Consider the following 4944-nt stretch of genomic DNA (forward strand, 5'->3'; position numbering starts at 1 on the left):
AATCTATCACAAGAATTATTTCAAGTTCTTCCTGTGATTTAGTTTTCTATTGCTGCTATAACAAATTACCACAAACTTAGTGACTTAAAATAACACAAATGTATTATCTCACAGTTATTATAGGGCACAAATCTGACTTGAGTTTTATCAGGCCTACAATTCAGCTGCATTGCTTACAAGAAGAGTTCAATTCCAGGCCTCCCTGGTGGCACAAGAGGTTGAGCACAGCACTATGAAACTGTCTGCAACCTCTGCAGCACAAGTTCCATCCCCGGCCAGCCAGGGAGCTACCCATATGGTGCAGCAGACTTTGCCTTGCCCACTGCTCCCCTCAGCAGTGTATTTTAGTCAATCTGCCTGTTCTGCTCCCACTCTGTCTCTGGTGCATCCTCTCACCTCCCACACCTCTGGCCTGTATACATAAATAAATCTTAAAAAAAAAAAAGAGCTCAATCCCAAACTCATTCATGTTGTTGGCTAACTTCTGTTTCATAGGGTTTTAACACTGAGGTCCCTATTTTTCCTCTTAGGGCCATACTTAGCTCTAAAGTTTTCTCTCCAGTCCTCGCATGTGACCCCCTGGATCTCACAACCTCCAACAGCACATTGAATCCTTCTCACACTTGAAATTCTCATTTTTTCCTTCTACTACATTGTCCTCTAGTTGGAGAAAGTTCTCTGTTTTTAAGGGCTCGTGTGCTTAGATTAGACTCACCCATGATAAGTTCTCTATCTTAACATCTGTAAACTTTATCTCTGCAAAGTTCTATTTGCCATTTAACATAACATATTAACAGTTTCTGGTTTAAGACACAGAAGTCTTTGGGAGTCATTATTCTTCTTATGACAGTTCTCTAAAACCAGAATCTCCATCCCAGGAGAGGCCAGAAGTGCAGCACCAATCTATTCTGTACCCTATCTAGAAATAAACCTCAAAGACACAATTAGCATAGACACTCATCATCATTCAGCTGTTCACTTGCTCCAGCAGCATCTCCAGGAGACAATTTATTTGAGATGTTACCCCTCTGAAATTAGTCATGGTTGGGCATTTCATAACCAACTCTGATCCATCATTAAAGGGCAAGGCTTCTCAAAATAGCAACAATACTCTTCTTCCTAAGGACTGGGTTAGGTGGAAGGTGTACGGCAGCCTCACTCACACAGCAGAGTTGGTGCTCACTGCTGGCCAGGAGCTCAGTTTGGAGTGCTGGCCAGAGGATTGGTTCTTCCTAAGGACTCCTCTCTGCTATACACATACAATTGCTCTTAATAATGAAGCAGAACAACTCAAAAATTGATTCAAAATGATCTCATGGGGGACCTCCCTGGTGGCGCAAGGGGTTAAGCACCACATTTGAAGCAATCTGAAGCCTCTGCAGCATGGCTCGATTCCCGGCCTGCCAGGGAGCAACCCACATGGCGAAGCAGACCTCTCCATCTCATCCGCTGCTCCCCTCAGCAGTGTGTTTCAGTCAGTCTGCCTGTTCTGCTCCCCACTCTGTCTTTGGTGAATCCTCTCACTCCCCACATCTCTGGCCTGTGCCCCAGCTCTTGTATGCATAAATAAATAAATCTTTAAAAAAAAAAAAAAGATCTCATGGCACCTATGATAGACTGTGTACCTACAGCGTTGCTTGCATTTTCATATCCCTGTTTACTTATAAAGATTTTGGACATTTTATTTCTGCTCTGAATTGACAAGTGGCTCCTTCGTTGCCAAATGTAATGTAATTAAAGCATGCAGGGTAAATTGTGATGATCCTGTGTGATAAACTTGAAAAATGTCTCATAGATACATAGAGATAAAGGTGTATTTGGTGGGTTGAAACAACAATAATTTTTAAATAATCCAGATATCTTATTGATTCATTTCAAAATAATAATTATTAAAATTATATTGGAGATTCAAGGACAATCTTGAGAAAACAAAGCCATGAGAATTAAGCTAAGGAATATTTAAAAAATTCCAAAGTTAGTTAGGAGAATTTTATTTCAACATGCATGTTAGCTGTTATTCAACTAGTAAAGAAATATATTCATGAATGAGCTGGTAGAAGAAGGAAAGAGCATGGTATTTCACAGAAACTTTCTTATCAGCGATGCAAATTTAAGTTCTATTTCCCCAGAGAAAATTTCAGAGCACACTTCTGCCACCAACAATGACAGAGACAATTTAGGGAATATTAGAGCAGAGTGGAAAGAACTAAGTTTGGAAGATTTTGGTCTAACTTGACAGTGAGGTGGAAGGGAGCCTCCTTCTGGTCAGTTAAATAGAAGAGAATTTTGTTTTTCACTGAAAGTTCTTTGCCTATTTACAGCTGAAATGGCAATTAATTCCTTTTATTGAAAAGATCCTTCAGCATTAATAAAGGAAGAGCAAAGAAAATAATTACTACTGCACTGAAATGTGCCCAGACACATACTTCCAAGGAGGTTCTGCACTGTTTTAATAACTTGGTAATCATTTTACACAACTATAAAATGCCAAAAACTAGGAATCATTTTACATAATTATCAAATGCTAAAAACACAGCCTACACATTAAATAAATTCTCAAATTATGGGTAGAATTAGGACAAATTCTATAAGCTAAACAACTTGAAAATGATTTTTAAATGACCTTTACTTTCATCAAATATTCATTAATATAGTGTAGATTAGATGCAGTCTTCATATGTACATATATTTTTAAATATGCAATGCTTCACAAATGTGTGAGTCATCCTAGTGCAAGGGCCATGTAATCTTCAACGCATCATTCCAATTTTATATGTGCTGCCAAAGCTAGTTCTAGATTAATATTCATTATAATAAATGTACTATTGGAGCATAAATCCTTATTTGTATATTTTAATTTACAAATACATCAATTTGATTAATGGAGTCATTTTTCTCTCCAATCACGTTATATCACATTCATAACTGAATCCCTGAAGTAAATTTTCAGCTCAATCAAAAACATCTTGCCAAAAGAGTGTTTGGCACACAGTAGGTGGTCAATAAATATTGAAAATAACAAACATGCATTCTAGCAAGGCATATTACAGTATAGATTTTCAGCCACCTACAAACTCTTTAATTGAAATGTTAATAGAAGTCCAGTTAGTCACTCATCCAACTCACCTGAGAGTTGCTTCTCTTTCATTAATTGAAATGCATTCTGGAAAGAGACATTAATTAATATCAATCAAACTTACTACAAAATTAAAGTAGTGCTATAGTTAATGTACTTTGAGACCATATAATAATAATTTAAAGTCACTGCATGCCTTGATCCCTCAGTTTATGATGATATTTAATTGCATGTCATAATGTGGAAATAATCCAGAAGAATCAAAGTAGATGGGGCTCCAGTGCATCCTTTTAACTAAACTGGGAAGGCTTCCTGAATTCTCATTCACAGATATCTAATAGGGGGTGTTCCCCTGTACTATGTCAGGCACTGGGTACACAGAGGTGAAAAGACAAATGATTCATCCTCAAGAAGTTTTATGCTTAATATCCTTAAGTATAACAAGGTATTATCTGTGCTGAGACAGAATAAAAACACAAATGATGCGGTTGTGGGTACAGAATTAGGTATAGAGGAGAAAAACTGAGGAAAGTATTCCCATTATACCTAAGCACATCAGTTCCCTGCTGCAAATGCCATCGTTCATGCAAACTGAATGCAGGAGAAGGCCCTGGGACTACCTGAGAATGAGTCATGATGCTAGCATTGTCTGTAAAAAGTCATTCCTTAGCCATGAAGCATAGACTTTCAAACACCAGAAAGCAAATAACAGACTATAACTTCCTACTGGGTGCCATATATGGGCACATCTAATCACACATGCTATACTGCTTTATGCTCTAGATATTGTTTTCACTTTGGTATTTATTCACCAGTGTCAGTAATACACAAGGTCTTGGGAATCTGACTCACCTGAATAAAAGCTCCCTAACCCTTACTTCCCCACCCAACTCTCCAAAGAGATCTGTATGTCCTGTGTAAATACATTCCTGGAGGTATGTTCCCAAATCCCAAATTATCTGAACTCAAGGAGTCACTAAGTTTTCTCTAACCACTGCCTCCCTCTCAGGCAACCCCCCCATTGGTTATGAGCATCATTTTTTTAAAAGATTCATTTATATATACAAGAACCGGGGTACAGTCCAGATGCGCGGGAGGGTGAGAAGATTCACCAGAGACAGAGCTGGGAACAGAACAGGCAGACTGATGAAATACACTGCTGAGGGGAGCAGCGGTCGAGACAGGAGAAGCCTGCCGTGCCATGTGGGTTGCTCCGTGGCCAGCACGGATTGAACCAGCATTGCAGAGGCTGTGGACAGCTTCACAGTGTGGTGTTCAACCACCTGTGCCACCAGGAAGGCCCGGTTATGACCATTATTATAGAAGGGCATGTCATCCCCAGCAAGGTTACACCCCTACTTCTATGTTGGTATGCTCTCTAGAACCTGTCATAGAACCTCAAAAGTAGCTCACATGAGATGACTGATAATAACTATAAACATAGAAATTCTTCACAGTTTACCAGAATGGTTAAGATCCCAAGAGTTTGCCATGTATTAGACATGGCAAGTGGACAGGATAGCTTATTAAATATGTTCTATGCCTTTTATTCCCATTCTCACTTCCCCACAGTATTTCAAGTAATAGACACGTGTGTTCTTTATTTTTGCTTCCCAGAAAGAACAGAGTCTCCTATTGGTACCAAATAAGACATTTTATCAGTTTCACATAAGCCACCATATGGAGCAGGTTCTACCTGAGGCTTGCCTGGGTGAAGTCCAAGTCCTAGTGGGCCCTTATGTCCAATTTACCCAGGGCTCTGACTTACAAGGTAATGCCCCAAAGTGCTCTTACGGATGCCAGGCCATATTTGTAGAACTAGACACATGAGTTCTAACCTGTAGCCAGTAAGCAGAGGGGAATCTTTG

The 4944-nt window shown here is 39.3% G+C and overlaps 1 pseudogene; it reads right to left on the bottom strand.

Annotated features, from left to right (window-relative positions):
* Positions 1–2691: 2691 nt before the first annotated feature.
* Positions 2692–2788, bottom strand: LOC119248563 (U6 spliceosomal RNA; annotated as a pseudogene).
* Positions 2789–4944: the final 2156 nt, after the last annotated feature.

The sequence above is a fragment of the Talpa occidentalis genome, unplaced genomic scaffold (genome assembly GCF_014898055.3).
Source record: "Talpa occidentalis isolate TD23 unplaced genomic scaffold, MPIMG_talOcc4v2.1 talOcc4.16, whole genome shotgun sequence".
In the NCBI taxonomy this organism is placed as follows: domain Eukaryota; kingdom Metazoa; phylum Chordata; class Mammalia; order Eulipotyphla; family Talpidae; genus Talpa; species Talpa occidentalis.